The 20,855-nt window shown below is 41.6% G+C and overlaps 1 pseudogene; it reads right to left on the bottom strand.

Moving 5' to 3' along the window:
• Positions 1-5,510: 5,510 nt before the first annotated feature.
• On the bottom strand, positions 5,511-12,194 carry LOC118623805 (annotated as a pseudogene).
• Between the last annotated feature and the right edge of the window lie 8,661 nt (positions 12,195-20,855).

A 20,855-nucleotide genomic window follows, 5' to 3' on the forward strand; every position in this document is an offset into this window, starting at 1 on the left:
AGTGACCTGTAGTTTTCTGTGAATAGGTTCTTTATTTCTTTGGTTAACTTAATTCCTAGGTATCTTAATTTTTTTTATGATAAATGGGATTGTTTTATTAGTTTCTCTTTCTGTAAGTTCATTATTGGTGTATAAGAATGCCATCGATTTCTTGACGTTCATTTTGTATCCTGCTACTTTGCCAAATTCATTTATTAAGTCTAGTAAATTTTGATGGAGTCTTTGGGGTTTTCTATGTATAGTAACATGTCATCTGCGAATAATGACAGTTTCACTTCCTCCTTTCCAATTTGGATCCCTTTTATTTTTTCTTCCTGTCTCATTGCTATGGCTAAGACTTCCAGTACTATGTTAAATAAGAGTGGCAAAAGTGGGCATCCTTGTCTTGTTCCTGTTCTTAAGGGAAATGCTTTTAGCTTTTGTCCATTGAGTATGATGTTGGCTGTAGGTCTTTCATATATGGCCTTAATATGGCAAGATATGATCCCTGTATTCCCAGATTGCTGAGCATTTTTATCAGAAATGTGTGCTGGATTTTGTCGAATGATTTTTCAGCATCGATTGATATGATCATATGATTTTTATCTTTAATTTTCTTTATGGGGTGTATCAAATTTATTGATTTGCGAATATTGTACCAGCCTTGCATCCCTGAGATGAATCCCACTTGGTTATGGCGAATAATTTTTTTGATATATTGCTGGATCCAATTTGCTAGTATTTTGTTCAGGATTTTGGCATCTATGTTTATCAGGGATATTGGCCTGTAGTTTTCTTTCTTTGTAGTGTCTTTTTATGGTTTTGGAATTAGGATTATGCTGGCCTCATAAACCGAGTTTGGAAGTCTTTCTTCTTCTTGAAGTTTTTGAAATAGTTCAAGGAGAATGGGTATTAGTTCTTCTTTGAATGTGTGGTAAAATTCCCCCATGAAGCCCTCCGGGCCTGGGTTTTTGTTTGCTGGAAGAATCTTGATTACATCTTCAATTTCTGTTGTTGTTATTGGTCTGTTCAAGTTTTCTATCTCTTCTCAGTTCAGTTTTAGGAGACTATGTGTTTCTAGAAATTTGTCCATTTCACTTAGATTGTCGAATTTGTTGCCATATAATCATTCATAATATTTGTTAACGATCCTTTGTATTTCTGTGGTGTCAGTTATTATTTCTCATCTTTCATTTCTGATTTTGTGTATTTGGGTTCTCTCTCTTTATTCCTTGGTGAGTCTAGCTAAGGGTCCATCAATCTTGTTTATCTTTTCAGAGAAACAGCTCTTTGTTTCATTGATCCTTTGAATTGTTTTTTTGTTCTCCATGTCATTTATTTCAGCTCTGAATTTTACTATTTCCTTCCTTCTACTTGCTCTGGGGTTTTCTTTTTGTTTGCCTTCTAGTTCTTTAAGTTGTGAGGTTAGATAGTCTATTAGATATTTTTCTTGCTTCTTAAGGTAGGCATGTAGTGCTATGAACTTCCCTCTCCGAACTGCTTTCACTGCATCCCATAGATTTTGTGTTTTTGTCTGTTCATTTACATTGGTTTCCAGGAACTTTTTAATTTCTTTTTTGATGTCCATGGTAACCCATTCATTGTTCAATTACATGCTATATAGCCTCCATGTTTTGAAATGTCTTTGCATGTTCTTGTTGCGATTGATTTCTAGTTTCATGTCATTGTGATGCGAGAAGATGCTTGATATGATTTCAATCTTCTTGAACTTGTAGAGACTTAGTTTGTGCCCTAACTGTGGTCTATCTTTGAGAATGTCCCATGTGCACATGAGAAGAATGTGAATTCTGCAGTTTTGCCATGTAATTCTCTGTAGATATCTATGAAATCCATTTGATCTAGCACTTCATTTAGAGTCTGTGTTTCCATGTTAATTTTGTGTCTAGAAGATCTATCCAGTGATGTTAGCGTGGTATTGAAATCCCCTGCTATGATTGTATTGCTGTTGATTTCTCCTTTGAAGTCCTCCAAAAGATTTTTATTATATGTTGGTGCTCCTATATTGGGTGCATATATGTTTACCAAGGTTACATCTTCCTATTGGATAGATCCTTTTAATATGATGTAGTGACCTTCTTTGTCTCTAGTTATGGCCTTTATTTTGAAACCTAGTTTATCAGATATGAGTGTTGCTACTCCAGCTTTTTTTTTTTTTTTTCTTTCCATTTGCCTGAAAGATTTTTTTCCATCCTTTCACTTTCAACCTATGTGACTCTTTTGTTGTGAGGTGGGTCTCTTATAAACAACATATATGTGAGTCATGCTTTGTTTTCCAGTCAGCTACTCTGTCTTTTTATCGGAGCATTCAAACCATTCGCATTTAAGGTGATAATTGATATGTACTTATTCACTGCCATTTTTGTTTAGTGTGGTTTTATTTTTCTTCTTATTTTTTCTAATTACAGCAGGCCTTTTAGCATATCTTGCAGTGCTGGTTTGGTGTTAATATATTCCCTTAGCCTTTTTTTGTCTGGAAAGCTCTTTATTTGACCTTTTTGAATGATAGCCTTGCTGGAGAGAGTAGTCTTGGATTCAGATCCTTGTTTTTTATGACCTTGATTACTTCATGCCACTCCCTTCTGACCTGTAGTGTTTCTGTTGAGAAGTCAGCTGAGAGCCTTATGGGGTTTCCTTTATAGGTAACCTGTTGCTTGTCTCTTGCTGCATTTAAGATTCTGTCTTTGTCTTTAATTTTTGGCATTTTAATTACTATGTGTCTTTTTGTGGGCCTGTTTGGGTTCTTCTTACTTGGAGCTCTCTGTGCTTCTTGAACTTGAATGCCTTCTTCCTTCACCAAATTAGGGAAGTTTTCTGTCACTATTTCATCAAATATATTCTCTAACCCTTGCCCATTTTCTTCCTCTTCAGGGACTCCTATGATGTGAATATTATTACGTTTCCAGTTGTCCCACAGTTCTCTTAAGCTGTCTTCCTGTTTTTTAATTGTTTTTTCCTTTTGGTTTTCTGATTGGTTGATTTTTTCTACCCTGTTTTCTAATTCACTGATCCGGTCCCCAGCTTCCTCTACTCTGCTGGTTAGTCCTTCCGATGTGTTCTTAATTTCTGCTATGTCATTCTTCATTTCCACTTGGTTGGTTTTCAGTGTTTCTATATCTTTACTCATGGTGCTGATGTCCTTACTCATGCTGTTGAGCTTCCTCAAGATCATGGCTCTGAGCTCTACCTCTGATAATTTGCTTAGCTGCATTTCATTGATCTCATCTCTGATAGAGTTCCCTTGTTCTTTCATTTGGGATTTGTTTTTTTGTTTCGCCATTTTGGTTATCTCCGTGGGTTTTGGAGCCTGTCAAATTTTCCCTGTGGGTGTTTGTGTTCTGCTGTTTGTGGCTCCCTCTCCTGGGTTTGGATGAGCCTCGGTGAGCCCATATTAAACACCACTTTTGAGTCTTACTTTCCTGGGTAGATTTGCAAGCCCAGGAAAGGTTCAGTTATCCTCTAGTTTTTTCCTGGTGGCTAGTAGTCTCAGTTACTCCGTGCCTTGGAATGTAGCCCTGGTGTTCTGCATAAGAGGATTTCCAGAGGGTGGGATTGATGCTGGTTGTTAATTAGCCTCGATTTACATTTCTTTGCCTCACCTGAGAATGGCTGAATCTCCGAGGGGGGTGGGGCTGCTGCTTCTCCCCACCGCTCTGGGAAGTAGCACACTGGCCATTGTCCTTTGTGCCTGCAACTCAGCAAAAACTCTGATTGCCCTCCAAATCCCAGGTGGTCCCCAGAGTTCAAGCCCAGTCTGCCCTCTCTCTGCCGTAGCCCCCAGGTGAGTGGCTGTGGCTATTTTAGCGCTCTGTCCTGGCTCTCTGTGCTGTGGAGCAGGCTTGATCTTTATTCCCCAAGGGCACTGCTCACAGGTAAGACTACTGCTGTTTGTGGGCTCATAGCCTGCCACCCTCATGCTCCTCTGCAGATCTTACCAGTGTCCCTGGTTATATGGTCTTGTCCTGCTGCTTCTCTGTTGCTTTTTTCCAAGGATTTGTCCTTATTTTAGTTGTAATTCCAATTTGGTCCTGGGAGATAATCTGCGTAGCTTCTATTTACTCTGCCTTTGTTTTTCACACCCTCTATGCCTATCTTGTGTACAGCACCATGCAGGTCCCGTGGGTAACTGGATTGCACAGTCCTTTTGGAGACCTGGCTCTATGCCTATGTTATGGGGTGCTGTGTCGCACAGGCCTCCTGGTGCTTCAGCACTCTGCAGGTACTGCGGGTAACTAGATCACACAGTCCCTGCTGGGTCACACAGGCCTCTTTGGTGCTTCAGCACCCCGCAGGTAAAATGGGTAACTGGATCGCAGTCCCTGCTGCGTTGCACAGGCCTCTCTGGTGCCACTTCACCCTGCAGTTCCTGCAGACGGGCAGCTGGATCACACCAGTCTCTCTGAGGCTTGGGCTTCCCACTGCTCTTGTGAGCTGCTGGACCACACAGGCCTCTGTGGAACCCCAGGTCCCGCTGCTGGTGGCTGGGGAGTGCAGCTGCTCAGTGGGGCTCAGCACCTGCTCAGCTTTGGCTGTAGATTTTGGGGATGGGTCTCAGCTGCTGGTCTGTGCTTCTGTTGCCTGGGGATGGATGTCTGCTCCCCAGCCTCTGTTGCCGGGGGTATATCTGGACTCCGATCGGGCTGCTACTGTGGGGGATGGTGCTGGGCTCTGGGCTGTTCGCGGCTTCCGGACAGGCACCTTGGGAGCTCCACTACTGTGCACCGATCTGTGTTGACACAGAGTGTCCACTGGTCCAATGGTGCCAGGTGTGCTGGTGGCTCAGGTGGCTGGGCCCTAGCAGCTCCCACTGCCTCCTCCCAGGGAAGCCCCGGGATCTTCCAAAATGGTGAGACCTCCCTGCAGCGCAGGGAGAAGTGCCCTGAAGGGCTGCTCCGTCCACAGCACTGGAACCTTCTGCTCCATGGCTCTGCACTGCTCGGGTTTGATCGTCCACCTTCACGTCCACTCACACTCTCTCACACACTCGCTCACTCTCTCACACACTCACCCTCCCTCCGGTCTTGCCTTCTGCCATCTTCTTAATTCCTTCATTCTTTCTGTTCTCCAGTTTCTTGCTTTCTCCAGCTTGACCACAGCAGAGGATGAACTGGCTTCCAGCCTCTTGCCTCAAGAGCTGCCGGGAGGAAGAGTTGAAGGACTTCCCTGGCAGGCAAGGTGAGGGAGATTTGGGCTTGGGGAGGAGAGAAATCCAAGAGAAGAGATCCAGGGTAAATTTAAGGCAGAAATAAAATTAAACTGGTCTTCTTTCTTCCCTGAAATAATAGACGATTGATAACAAATGTAATGTGGCCCCTGGAGATTTTCGAGTTGCATAATTCTAAATTTGAAAAAAATTTTTTTAGTATGTGAGAGAATCTAATTCTTTTTTTTTTTTTTTTTTGAGCTTTTATATTTGAGTTTATTCTTTATTTTACTTTTAAAACACGACTATAGTTGAATATTACAAGCAACAGCAAGGAGTGAACATATTATAATTACAGTCCTTCAGTCATTCATTTCTGCGTGTCAGATGCCCGCAGTGAGTGTTCTTCACTGGCCCCATTCAGAGGTCGGACACGGAACACCACCCCTAGGATGACATTGGTCGTCTCATAGGCTTCTCCATTGCAATGGTGCTGTCTTTCTGGATTTGGATCAAAGTCAACCAGTTCTACCTCGTCCATTGCATCAGTTTCTTCTTTCTTCTTTTCAGGTAGGAGTTTTTCCAGCACAGAGTTTATCAGGAGAGAGATAGCCATTCTCAGGAAAGTTTACCTTCAATTCATTGATTATTTGCCACTTTTCATATACTCCATGATAAATCGGCATGCCTTCATTTAACACCCACTTGCTATCTCCATGCTTGACAGTCTGACCTGGATGAAAGTGATGACTATGGTTTGGTTGTCAAGGGTAGCTATTGGCTTTTGGAAGTTACACAGTGCTTTAACCAACTGTATGTCCATACACATGAAAAAGTCTTCTCCTCATCGAGTGAAAACAGCACGGTCCTTCTGATCTAAAACAACGATCATGTCTCCAGTCCTGGTTCTTGGTCTCCTCACCACAGAATGTTATCTTCTGGCCATCTTTCATGCCTTTATCCATGTGAACTTCTAGAACCTTCTCTCACGCTATCTTCCTTTCACTGTAGTTTTGCATCTATCTTTGGAACTGATTCATTCCCCGCGGCCTTGGTGCTCCAGGCACATAGATGGGATTTGCTGAACCGCGCCAGGTCCTGTCTGATGAATTCTTATTTGCATCCCAGCACCTCGGCCACTGGGACAGCACTCCGCTGCTCCTTCATCACCACCTCGGCCTTCGCATTTGTCACAAATCACATTCTTTCGCAGAGCTAGCTTTCTTGTTGCACTGTTCTAGAAATCGTCTAAGGTTACCGAGAGCTGGTGCGCTGCATTTTTACCTCTCCTTTCTCTCTGCATCCTTCAAAGATGTCCACAGTGGAGCTCAAACCACCACCTGCTCCGCCTTCTTTAACCTGCTAACCGAGCGGGACGTATAAATACGTCAAACGTAAACAATATCGGATACGGGTAGGACATATGAATACGTCCTTGAAATATATGTTGCGCCCTGAAATGAGCGGGACATATATTTTGGAACAACAAAGGTATTAGTCATCCATACATGTCTCTACATGAATTTAAGACACGAAGGGAATCAGTATCATTTTGCTATTGAGAGTGGTGGATGTGTTCTGGGTGAGCAGTGACGGGTATGTACTTACACTTATCTACCTATTTTCGTATTATATATTATTTACTTATATTTCCAACCTTTTTATTTTAGAATACATTTTAATAAGTATCCATCAAAATGAATGAAAGTGGTATCAGTGATGACGATATCAATGTACTGGCAGGTAGAAAAAGGAGACATATTATGAATTCGTCATCGGAGTCATCTGACAGTAATTTTGACTACGACACGGAATTGAGCGATACTGAGAATGAAGCTGGTGAAGAAGTTGATGAAGTTGGTCCTAGCAACAGCATTGTTTCTGAAGAATGGCTACCTCAAAATGCAGAAAGACCACCATGTCCCTTCATTGCACATCCTGGAAAAACTTTCGATACTCCTCCAAAAAAAAGTTCCTTTGTTTTATCTTGAGAAGTTTTTAGATGAGGAACTTATCAAATTAATTACAGAGCAAACAAATTAGTACGCCGCACAATTTTTTGATAATGATCCTGAGTTGAAACCACATTCGAGAATTCGAAAATGGAAGGATACAAATGAAGCTGAGATGAAGATTTTCGGGGGGCTCCTAATTTTACAAGGAATAATTGGAAAACCAGCTTTTGAACTTTATTTTTCAAGAAGAAGAATAAAAATGGTTTTTCGAAAAGATAAACAAGATTGATGGACCCTTAGCTAGACTCACCAAGAAACAGAGAGAACCCAAATACACAAAATCAGAAATGAAAGAGGAGAAGTAACAACTGACACCATAGAAATACAAAAGATCGTTAACAACTACTATGAACAATTATATGGCAACATATCTGACAATCTAAGCGAAATGGACAAATTTCTAGAAACACATAGTCTCCCAAAACTGGACAAGGAAGAGATAGAAAACTTGAACAGACCAATATCAACAGAAGAAATTGAAGATGTAATCAAGACTCTCCCAGCAAACAAAAGCCCAGGCCCGGATGGCTTCACGAGGGAGTTTTACCGAACATTCAAAGAAGAACTCACACCCATTCTCCTCAAACTATTTCAAAAAATTCAAGAAGAAGGAAGACTTCCAAACTCGTTTTATGAAGCCAGCATAATTCCAATTCCAAAACCAGAAAAAGACACTACAAAGAAAGAAAACTACAGGCCAATATCCCTGATCAACATAGATGCCAAAATCCTGAACAAAATACTAGCAAATCGACTCCAGCAATACACCAAAAATATTATCCACCATGATCAAGTGGGATTCATCCCAGGGATGCAAGGCTGGTACAATATTCACAAATCAATAAACGCGATACACCACATAAATAAAATGAAGAATAAAAAACCACATGATCATATCAATAGATGCCGAAAAAGCCTTCGACAAAATTCAGCATCCATTTCTGATAAAAACGCTCAGCAATCTGGGAATAGAGGGATCATATCTAGACATAATAAGGCCATATATGAAAGACCTACAGCCAACATCATACTCAATGGGCAGAAACTAAAAACTTAAGAACAGGAACAAGACAGGGATGCCCACTTTCGCCACTCTTATTTAACATAGTACTGGAAGTCTTAGCCACAGCAATCAGACAGGAAGATAAAATAAAAGGGATCCAAATTGGAAAGGAGGAATTGAAACTGTCATTATTTGCAGATGACATGATACTATACGTAAAAAACCCCAAAGACTCCATCAAAAATTTACTAGACTTAATAAATGAATTTGGCAAAGTAGCAGGATACAAAATGAATGTCAAGAAATCAATGCCATTCTTATACACCAAGGATGAACTCACAGAAAGAGAAACTAAGAAAGCAATCCCATTTACCATTGTGGCAAAAAAATTAAGATACTTAGGAATAAACTTAAACAAAGAAATAAAGGACCTATTCGCAGAAAACTACAGGTCACTGAAAAAAGAAATAGAGGAAGATATAAAAAAGTGGAAGCATATACCCTGTTCATGGATTGGGAGAATTAACATCATTAAAATGTCCATATTACCCAAAGCAATCTATAGATTCAATGCAATCCCCATCAAAATACCAACGGCATACATTACAGAATTAGAACAAGAACTTCAAAAGTTCATATGGAACCAAAAAAGACCTCGAATAGCCATAGCAATCTTGAAAAGGAAGAACAAAATTGGAGGGATCACATTACCAGGTTTCAGCTTATACTACAAAGCCACCATAATCAAAACAGCCTGGTACTGGCACAAGAACACGCATATAGACGAGTGGAACAGAACAGAGAACCCAGAAATGGACCCAAGGCAATATGCTCAATTAATATTTGACAAAGGTGGCAAGAGCATAAAGTGGAGTAAGGACAGCCTCTTTAATAAATGGTGCTGGGAAAATTGGACAGTTACATGCAGAAAAATGAAACTAGACCATCAACTTACACCCTACACAAGAATAAACTCAAAATGGATAAAAGACTTAAATGTGACTCGTGAATCTATAAAAATCCTAGAAGAAAATGTAGGCAACAAAATTTCAGACGTTATATGCAGCAGAATTTTCACTGATACATCACCTAAGGCAATAGAAACAAAGGAGAAAATGAACACATGGGACTACATCAAACTCAAAAGCTTCTGCACAGTGAAAGATATAATCATCAAAACGGAAAGGCAACCCACTGTTCAGAAGAGCATAATTGCCAATGGTATATCAGATAAGGGGTTAATTTCCAATATATATAGAGTGCTCATACAACTCAACAAAAGGAAGACAAAGAACCCAATTAAAAAATGGGCCGAGCAACTAAATAAACAGCTCTCCAAACAGGACATACAAATGGCTAAGAGACATATGAAGAAATGCTCAACATCACTAATCATCAGAGAGATGCAAATTAAAACAACAATGAGGTATCACCTCACACCTGTCAGAATGGCCGCCATCAACAAATCATCAAACAACAAGTGTTGGCGAGGGTGTGGAGAAAAGGGGACTCTGGTGCACTGCTGGTGGGAATGCAGACTGGTGCAGCCCCTATGGAAAACAATATGGTGTTACCTCAAAAAATTAAAAATTGAACTTCCATTTGACCCAGTGATCCCACTTCTAGGAATATACGCTAAGAAGCCTGAAACACCAATCAGAAAGAATATATGTACCCCCATGTTTGTAGCAGCACTATTTACAATAGCTAAGATCTGGAAACAGCCCAAATGTCCATCAGTAGACGAATGGGTAAAAAAGCAGTGGTACATATACACAATGGAGTACTACGCAGCTGTAAGAAAGAAAGATCTCTTATCCTTTGAGACTACATGGAGGGACCTGGAAAGTATCATCCTAAGAGAAACAAGCTAAGCAGAGAAAGACAAGTATCATATGATCTCATTTATTTGTGAAATATGATGAACATAACAGTCTGAGGAATGGAGTAGTGCCAGAGACGTGGATGTGGGGTACAGACTGACAATCCCCAGAAGAGGGGATGGTGGGGGAGAGATAAAACACAGAACTTATATGCATGTATGCATGAACAGTGGACATGGACAACAAATTGGGGACGGGGCAGGAAGGGATGGGGAGGGGGAATCAGTGGGGGGAAAAGGAGAAACATTTGTAACAAATTAATTAATAAAAAATAAATAAATTAAAGAAAAAAAGAAAAAAGTAAAAAAGAAAAAAAGAAGAAGAATAATTGAAACACCATTTTTTTTATAAAACTATGAGGCAAAAGCACGTTTGGATTATTATGTAAGTTTTTGCATTTTGCAGACATTTCTAAGTTTTAATCCTAACACATCTAATAGAAAAACATATAAAATTGATCCAATCATCAATAATTTGTCAGAAAAGTTTTAAAGTTTTTATGTATGTGAACGAGAAATATGCTTAGATGAATCTCTTTCATTATGGAAAGGGAATTTATCTTGGAAACAATATATATCTACAAAAAGAGCTAGATTTGGAATTAAGTTGTTTATTTTGAGTGAAAGCCAATCTGGATACGTACAAAATATAATTTTATACACAGGCAAGGACACAAATTATGGTTCAAACTACCCACAAGAAAAACAATCAACAAGAATTGTTTTGGAGTTAACACATGACTTACTGAATAAAGGGTATAGGATTTACTTAGATAATTTCTATACGTCAGTTCATTTGGCTGAACTCGTGTGTCAAAACAATACAGACATTGTTGGAACAACGAGGATAAACAGAGTCGGAATCCCCAGTGAAATAAAAACAAAAAAATTACAGAAAAATGAACATATAGTAAGATTCAAAGACAAACTTATGGTTTTAAAATGAAAGAATAAAAAAGACGTATTGATGCTCAGTTCTATTCATAATGATGAAAAGGCAATGATTGAAAAGAGAGGAAGAAGGCAAGAAAAACCGAATGTTGTCCTGGATTATAACAAGAATATGGGCGGCGTATATTTGGGAGATGGAGTTATGGTGGCCTACACGGCTGTCTGTAATAGGCTAAAAAAATTTTATAAAAAATTTTTCTATGATTAATTGATATGTGCTGCTTCAATGCATATATTAAATGCAAAAATGATAAAGGTCATTTGGATAGATTACACTTTTTGATAGAGTGTGTAGAGAAATTGGTAGATAACAATATAGTGAAAACCCACCCAAAGACGTCAACAAGCAGCTCTACACCTAAACCATCACACTTAGTTGAAAGGCATTTTCCAGAACAAATGAAAAGCGATGTAGGAAAAACTAAATCCAGAAAATGCCGAGTTTGCTACAAAAAAGGTGTTAGGAAAGAATCTACATACTGGTGTCCGGATTGTAAGGTAGCACTATGTATCAACGATTGTTTTAAAATATATCACACAGAAATTGAGTTTTGAATTTTCACATATATATTTTAATTTTTTAAACACAATATTTCTATTTTATTTGTGTGCTTTTGTTTATTGTTCTGTAACTGTTAACTTTTTTATATTTTTTATTGTGTATCTAAATAAAAAATATATATTTTTTTGTAATCTTTATAATTGTTTGTAAAATTTATAATTTTTTAATTTGATGTTTCCATTTTTTGTTGGTATTCTTTTCTATTTGTTTGTAATTTTGTATCTTCCTTTGTGCTTTATATATAAATAAACATATGACTATGAAAAAATATATATTTCAGTCTTTTCATTTATTTTAAGCATAAATAAAAAATAATAATAATATGAAATTACGTCCTTCGGGCGTGACGTATTTACACATCCTAGTGAAAGAGTTCGCGCCCCTTATATGCTGCGTAATTAAAAAGGGAATTCCCTGGTTAACAGGTTAATTGCCTGTTCTCCTTTGTCATATAATTCCCTTTTCTTTCCATCAGAGAGCATTTCATAAGCTTGAGAAATTTGTGTAAACTTCTGTCCTTCATTTAGATTCTTATCAGGGTGACAATTCAAGGCCAGCTTCCCGTAAGCCTTTTTCAGTTCTTCTGGGATGGCCCTGGGTTTGACCCCCAAAACATCATCGTAAGTGGTTTCTTTCACCATTTCTGACAGCCAGTGAGTAGGCCGAGGCCCGTGTGGGGAAACAGGAAGGAACACATTGCTATCAGGAACTAATTCTGTTTTAATTTTTTTTTCTTTATTGATTTTAGAGAGCGAGAGGAAGGGAGAGGGAGAGAGAGATAGAAACATCGATGAGAGAGAACATTGATTGCCCGCCTCCTGCATGCCCCCCACTGGGGATCAGGCCCACAACCTGGGCATGTGCCCTGACTGGGAATCGAACCGGCGACCTCTTGGTGCATGGGTTAATGCTCAACTACTGAGCCACACCGGCTAAGCAAGAACCTAATTCTTAAGAGAACAAGAGAGAAGCAGCCCTTCCTCCTGCTCCTTCCAGCCACTGTAGGGAGTGGGAGCAGACTCTTGATTCGGATGTTTCAGAAAGACAAACGGAGGCCTCAGAGGAAACATAAGGAGTCATTTTGTGATTTCCACATTAACAAGGCCAAAGTAATTCATTTATCACCTGCTAATGTTCTGCTTGGTAATTTCACATACATTGGATTTCCTCTAATGCTCACCTCAGCCTTACATGGTAATGATAATTCCACTGCAGAGATGAAGAAACGGGGCTTGAGAAACCAGCCCAGGTCCGCAGGCGTCCCCAGCCCACAGCCTTCCCACTTTGTCGCACACGCCCCCCCGTCAAGCCAATGCTGTTCCAAAACAAAGGTGAAACAATAGTAAGTCCCGGTAGCCCCACACAAATGTAACCTTACACGTCTCTTCTCTGTCTCCTATAACGTGAGAAATGGGTCTCACTCTCTGTATTTTGCTTTGAAACAGAGAATTAATAGTGTTTCTTACACTGTTTTGATACTTTTCTCAGATGAAATAGTCGATGTCCTGAGAAGTTTTTTGATTTGTTTGTTTGTTTGTTCCTGAAGGTCGCATCAAATGAAATCTTTCCCCAAACCCTCTCTCTCAGCCCTTTCCCAAGACAGCCCCTTTGGGGAGCTAATCTTTAGAAGACCATGTTAGAATTGTCCCCAGGACGTTCCGAAGGGGCAGACGTTTTGGAAGAAAATGGTTCGCCCACTGTACGGTGGGGACCAGACGCAGGCTGGATGGCAGCAGCTGGACGTGTGGATGGGCAAGGGAGCGCCGAGTGGGGGTGCAGAAGGTGAGAGGTCAGTGTGGTGCTGCTGTAACAACAACAAAAATATTAAAATATAAGAGTGGCTTTGGGACAGTGGAGGACAGGAGCCGGAAGGACCTTGAGCAGATTATTAGTAAAAATTTAGAGTCTCAAAGAGACTGTTAGCAGAAGCCTAGTGTCCTCGAGAAGGTCAAGGTTAAAGAAGAATGAGGATATGCCCTGGCCGGTTTGGCTCAGCGGTTGGAGCGTCAGCCTGCGGTCCAGAGAGACCCAGGTTCGGTTCCCGCTAAGGGCACGTACCTCGGTTGCAGTTTGTCCCCGGCCCTGGTTGGTTGTGCGGGTGGCAGCCACTCGATGTGTCCCTTTCACGTCGATGTTTCTCTCTCTCTCTCTTCCTCTCTCTCCCTCCCGCTCTATCTGAACAAAAAGTAGAAAAATGTCCTCGGGTGAGGATAAAAAAAAAAAAAGAAGAAGAAGAAGAAGAATGAGGATAATGTTACTGGAAACTAGACAGAAGAGGCTCCACAATGCAGTGGCAGAAAGTCTAGCAACACTCTCGCCTTCAACAATGTGGAAAATAGAACATGTAGCTCACAAAACGGGTGATCTAGCTAAGGAGATTTCCAGGCAGGGTTCGAGGTCACCCTGGCTTGTTTTTGCTGCTTACATTAAAATGTGAGGGGAGAGGAATAAGCTCAAGAGAAAATAAAGTTGCATATGAAGGAGACAGAGTTTGCCGAGTTTGTCTCTCCAGATGGAAAGCAATGTTAAATTAAGAATGGCTTCCGGACGAAAATAAAATTGAGGGAATGGTCAGGAAAACATGGTGGAAAGACGAAGCTGGTAGTGTGGTTATAAAATTCTTTGTTAAGACTTCGGAAGGATTTAAAGTGATACCTTAGAGAACTGTTCAGTCAAAACAAAAACAAAAAAACAGGATGTTTAAGAATCCTTGGCAGCTTCAGCAGATGTCGAGTTATCGTGAAGAGATTTGTAGCCTGGCCGGAGAGGCTCAGTTGATTGAGCATTGTCCTCTGCACCGAAAGGTTGCCAGTTCAATTCCCGGTCAGGGCACATACCCAAGTTGCGGGTTTGATTCCCAGTCAGAGTGTACAGAAGGCAACCAATCGATGTTTCTCTCTCTCTAAGCATGTCTTTGGATGAGGATTTAAAAAAGAGAGAGAGAGAGAGTTTTGTAGATGTGGCTTTTTTCTAATGACATAAACCACAGTATGATTCATAGGAGGGTCTCACAAGTTTCAAGAGAAGTCTCTGGCCGGTAGCTCGGCTGGTTAGAGCATGATCCTGGTACACCAAGCTTGTGTGTTTGATTCCCAGTCAGGGCATATACAAGAAGCAACCAATGAATGCATAAATAAGTGGAACCACAAATCAATGATTCTCTCACTCTCGCTCTCTCTTCCTCTTTCTAAAAATCAACAAAATTTTTTTGGAAAAAAGATCTGTGAATTCCCAGAGTTTATAGGCTAAAAATAGGCTGAGAAAATGAGTCAGTTGCAAGTTGCAAATTCAGATGACCTTTTATGGACAAAGAAGAATGGCACAGAGAGTAGAACCCAGAGCCTCAGTGAATAATTCCCAGGGCTTGATCTCCAACCGAAGAACCGACCGCCCGTGCCCCGCCAGGTGTCAGGATTGCTGTGTGCCTCCCGTGTCCCCGCCTTGGCAGTTACCCTATGCCTGTCCATTACTGCATGTTAAGTGTGTGTGGAGCAGGAGGGGGAGAAGACTTGTCTCTTTCACTCCCAGGTTTTCAGATAGAGACAAACTGCACTGCAGGAATGGTGTCTGTCACTTTAAGGGATGGAGACCCAGCATGCCATCCTTGCCACTTTATACACTCTGTTCCCTCTGCCTCTAATTGTCTTCCCTCACTTCCCTATATGGTTAATTTCTATTCACTTTCTAAGATTCAGTTTAAAAACAATCTCCTCCATGAAATCTCCCTAGCTGTCATCAGCTCAAGTTAGTGGCTATGTTTTCTGTTTCTCTGTAGGACTTATCATGGTTCTTATCATCTGGAGTGAATCAATTTACATACTTGTTTGTCTCCCCCACTGGCCCGTGAGTTCAAAAATGGTAAGGATTATGTCTGAGCATTTTTGTTGCTTATCCAAACCCATTGAAAAATGTATACAGGTGCTCAACTAATATCTGATGATGAATGAATGAGAGGCTGCGGATGGTATAAAAACTTGGATAAGGTAGTGTGAGTTAAAACCTGAATGGGCCCTGACCAGTTTGGCTCGGCGATTGGAACGTCGGCCTGTGGAAGGGTCTCGGGTTTGATTCTGATCAAGGGCACGGACCTCGGTTGGAGGTTCAATCCCCAGCCCAGGTCAGGGTTGTGCCGGAGGCAACCAATCGTTGTGTCTCTCTCAGATCGATGTTTCCCTCTTTCTTCCCCTCCCTCCCTCCCTCCCTCTGTCCCTTCCACGCTCTCTAAAAATCAATGGGAAAATATCCTCGGTGAGGGTTAACAAAACAAACAAGCAAACAAAAAACCTGAATGGTGTGCTCAGCCACTGAGGTCTGCAGAGGTTTGATAAGACGACATGGGGTTGGGGTCCTGACTGAAGGTCAATCTGATTTGGTGTTTAGGAAATCTGAATGCACAGCAGGTCTTCAAATAATGTCATTTTGTTCAATATTGTTTTATTATAATGCTGATGAAAAAAAAATCAATTCCCGGCTAGGGCCACTGTGTGTGGAGTCTGCACCTTCTCCTTAGGTCCTCGTGGGCTTTCTCTGGGGAGTCTGGTTTCCTCCCACATCCAGAATACGGGCACGTTGGGTTAACTGGGTGTCCGCATTGTCCCCACCTGCGTGTGGGTGTGTCGGTGTGCCCTGCGATGGAAAGGCGTCCTGTCCAGGGTGGATCCCTGCCTTGCACCCTGAGCTCCAGCCACCCGAAAACCTGAACTGAAATAAGTGGGTTGGAAAAGAATTCTCTTACTCGTTTTTATTCATCTTTCTTAAATGTATATAGAGCTCACATTTAATTCAATGTTTCGATCTTTCTTTAGAAGTTCGGTGACATTTTTGTGACCAGAAATATGCCGTGGGAACTTGTCTCATTGATATCAATCAGCCTATGGTAAAATTGGTTTCATTATAGGTTGTTTTGCTTCAAGTCACTGTTTCCAAGAGCCTATCGACAATGTCACTGTAGTTAACAAGAGTAAGAGAACGGGAAAGAAATAGCTCCATCTGTGTACGTGGGGGTGGGGCGGGCACTTTGTTCGCCTTGACCCTCATAGCGTCAGGGACATAGCCGAGCTCTTCAGCATTTAGGAAGGTGTTACAGAGCCTGGAGGGGAGCCAGGGATGGTGGAACCCTGAACATCACGTTCCTAGAGACCACCTCAGACCACCTGCTGTGGGGGAGAAACTAGATTTTAAATTTTTTTTAGAGAGAGAGAAGCATCCTTTGGCTGCCTCCTGCACACCCTGTACTAGAGATCGAGCCCGCAACCCAGGCATGTGCCCTAAGAATCGAACCAGGACCTCTCAGTCCATGGGATGACGCTCAATCCACTGAGCCACACAGGCAGGGCTGAAAACATTTTCAATGGTTGACTGTTTTTAGCCTATGGGAAGGAGGAAGAAGGGGAGGGAGAGGTTAGGGGATATTGGGGACATTTTCTTTTTTTTTTTTTTTATCCTCACCCGAGGACATTTTTCCATTTTTTTTTTGTACAGATAGAGTGGGAGGGAGAGAGAGGAAGGGAGAGAGAGAGAGAGAAACATCGATGTGAAGGGACACATCGAGTGGCTGCCACCCGCACTATCGACCAGGGCCGGGGACAAACTGCAACCGAAGTACGTGCCCTTAGCGGGAACCGAACCCGGGTCTCTCCGGACTGCAGACCAACGCTCTAACCACTGAGCCAAACCGGCCAGGGCTGGGGACATTTTCTAATGTTGCTTACAGAGTAGGATTTTAAAAATGTAAGTGGTGTGAGTTTACAGAATGGGGTTGACATTGTGAGGGAGATTTTGTAACCCAGGGACAGTGACCTCCAAAGGCCACGTTCCTCAGACCTTTCTCTGGAGGACTGTGACGTTGTCCCCAGTTCTCAGTAAGGCTCCCTTCCAAGAGGGTATGAGACAGAGAGAGACTCCCGCCTCCCGCTGCACGGAGACTCTGCCTGAATGCTCCGGAACCGGAGGCTTGAGCGGGGTGATTCACGTAGGGTCCCAAATAAGATTTGTTAACATGATTGATTTTTCTGTTCTCGTTCTGTTTCTTCCTATGAGAATCTCATAGTCAGGACCTAGGAATGATTACAAATAGGCACATTCTAGTTAAACAGAACTTATCCAATGACGGTGTTGGAGGGGCCCCCGCAAAATGTGTTTGCAGAGGGGCCGACCAGGCCTCTTCCTACCGCAGAGCCCCCTCCAGCGCAAAGCTGCCCTTGGCTGATACAGAGGCTTTGTGAACAGTAGAAAAGTTCTTCGTTTCCGCAGGGGACACAGTGCTGTGCCCGGGGGCAGGGCTTGGTGTGGAGGGTGCACAGTTGGGTGACAGGCCCACTCAGCCTCTTGGTTTCAACTTCCCTGTCAAAAACAATCTATACAGTCCCAGAAGCAAGCCTTCTTGCAGTCCACAGTCCTACCATTTGGATTCCATTCCTTACAGTTGGATAAAAGTATCATTCCCTACTTTTCATGAAGTGCGAACATTCCTAAATATTGAGTACACACACATCCAGCTCCTATCAGCCACCATTCATGGCTCTTTACCAACGACAAGGAACAGTGATGAGACAGGGGAGCAGCCTCTAGGCAGAGATAGGAGCTTGCAAGCCCCCAGGGGGAAGGGACAGGCTTGTGGGAAGACCTAGAATGCCAAAGAGGCTGAAGTTAATGGGGGGAGTGGGAATGGTGGGGTGAACTTGGAGGTCAGCAGGGCCAGACCACAGTCACCAATTTTTTTCTAATGGTAACATGGCTGCTAGAAACTTTGAAATTACATACATAGCCTGCATTATATTTCCACTGGACTGCGCTGCTCTAGAACTTCACAGCACCTAGCACCTGGCAGATGCTCATGGATGTGATTTGAAATGAAATGAAACTAAATGTACCACAGTCACGTGTCTGAGAGCTGTGACTGATACCCCTTTTTTCTTCAGTCTGTGCTTCTTTCTCTATCTGGCTGTTTTTTATTCTCCTCTTCAAAAATTCACAGTTGCTTAACATAAAAGATCAAGACAATAGGCCAAAAGACTCTTCCATGTATGTTTCCTATAAATAAAATCCCTCTTTCTTACTCCCTTGTCTGGGATATACCACAGTCTCTCAAGTATAATGTGATGGCTGGTCACACAAAGAGAAAAGACAATTTATCAGCTTTGGATTCTTTCTGTAGACGTTGACGTTAATACAGAATTCAAAATCATCTAAACTCTAAATCCTTTACGAGGGCCCACCGTGGATTCAAAGTCTATATCTATAGGAAATAAAGCAGGGAGCAGAGTATGCGTTGTTAATGATTTTCTGTTAAATGAAATAAATGAATAAAGCTTTGAGATCGAATTAGGAATATGGAGGGCAATAGCGATTTGGAAAAAAATATTCAGCTTTCCCCCCACCCCTGAATCACCGGGAAGAATAAATCTCACATAAGTTACATTTTAGGTTTTCAGAAATCTGTGACGACTATTGGAATTAGGGAGCAAAATTCTGAAGTTACATGAGAAGATAATTTTAATTCTCTTTCTAGCTCTCTTACCCATGTTTTTCTTGTGTGGCTTTTGCCCAACACGCCTAGGTCGACAGAGTGAGCTCTACCATGACCGTAGCTGGACCAGGTGAGTGTGGGTTTGTGGACGTCACACTGACTGGGGCTTTGGGGGAGGGGTACAGTGAGAAAAGGGGGTCTAGACGGGCGCCAGCGGAGTCTGTGGTTTTAGGGGATTTTTTTGGTTTGTTTGTTTAATTACTTATTAGAATAGATTTAGTTTCTCTCCCCAGAAGAGATACAGATTTGAGATGAATTTAAGATGGTTTTAGAACAAAAATGCTACTCAGTTGAATTTCTGTTTTTGCCATAGTCTTGTAACTGAGCTGGGGGCTGGGGGAGCACAAGGAACTCCCACTAGACCAAAACCCTTTTTGTTTCTCCCACGTCACAGAGCCTTCATTCTGTTCCCGAGGAAGAAATAGTATCCTGTAGGATTCCCCCAAACTTGGACAGTTAGGGAAATACTTTTGCTCAGAAAACATGCCCTTTGGTTCCATATCCCTTGATAAATGACTTTTTTCCCTGTCAAAAGGAGACCAGAAAAAGAAACCCTTCTTCTGAGATAGAAAGATAATAAATAAAGAGATACGACTGGATGTTGATAGATGTTGAGGCACTGAACCATACTAGAGCTCGAAGTAGTTAAGCTTTTTTCCATATTTTTAACTTTTCTAAAAATAAAAAAAAAGTAAAGCCCTTGGTAACATCTCTTCTCGTTTTAAAAGACTACAGTGAAATTGAGGAAGGAAACGAGGCGGTTGTCCCTAATCATTTTGCCTCAGTCGCTGTGAAGGCTGCACGTTTACAAAAGGCAGACGGGCTGTCTCAACGGGCTTCACGGAGGGTTAGAGTAGCTTAATGGCCGTGGTATAAAAAAAAACCTCATGGAAAAACTGTGTCCACTGCTTTCTCTTTCTTTCTAAATGCACGGAATAAATAGAACACATTACAGTTGTCCGGAGCAGATACTTAGATAAACAAAAATCGGCCATGGGGTACCACGATGGCTGTAAACCACTGGGACTGCGAGTTTTCTGTCTCGCACACCATGTGATTCGCTCGTTTAGTCACTCAGCTCACATGCACGGAGTGCGTTGCACAGAGAAGCAGTAAATAACTTAGCCTGTAGTATCTGGAGCCAAGTTCCCAACAGAAATGATTTTTGATTAAGGTCTTGAAGATTAAAAGTGTGGCAGGAGGGTCAACCTGACAGAAAGAACAGCATATGTAAATATACAGCTAATAGGAGATAGGCATAATTCTAAGTATGGTGAAGGTAGAAACCACTATAACCTAGTTGTTATCTCCAAGGAACTTAAAACGTAGTTGAAGAGAAAGGCTATAGTCATGAGACATTGTTAATAGCTACTATTAATAGTTTCAAACAGTAGTATTTAGAAACTGTATTGTTATTTATATGTATGTCTGCTTGTGGCTCCCAGGCATGCTGCAGGGTGCTTTGGGTTAGTGCTGTTAACGCTTAATTTATCGATGAGGACCCTGAGGTTCAGGAGGATGGACGTGTATTTGCTAGGGCTAGGTTTCTCTTTATTGAGTCCAGTGCTCTTTCTAGAACACCCATTTGTTAACCTTTATAAAAATACCAGGGTTTTTATTCAGCTACAGAAAGGAATGAAGTATTGATACCTGCTTCAACGTGCATGAACCTCAGAACACTATGCTAAGTGAAAGAAGCCAGTTACAAAGGTCACATACTGTGTGATTCCGTGTGTATGGGGTATCCAGAACAGGCAATTCTATAGAAACAGAA

The sequence above is a fragment of the Molossus molossus genome, unplaced genomic scaffold (genome assembly GCF_014108415.1).
Source record: "Molossus molossus isolate mMolMol1 unplaced genomic scaffold, mMolMol1.p scaffold_m16_p_10, whole genome shotgun sequence".
Classification (NCBI taxonomy): Eukaryota; Metazoa; Chordata; class Mammalia; order Chiroptera; family Molossidae; genus Molossus; species Molossus molossus.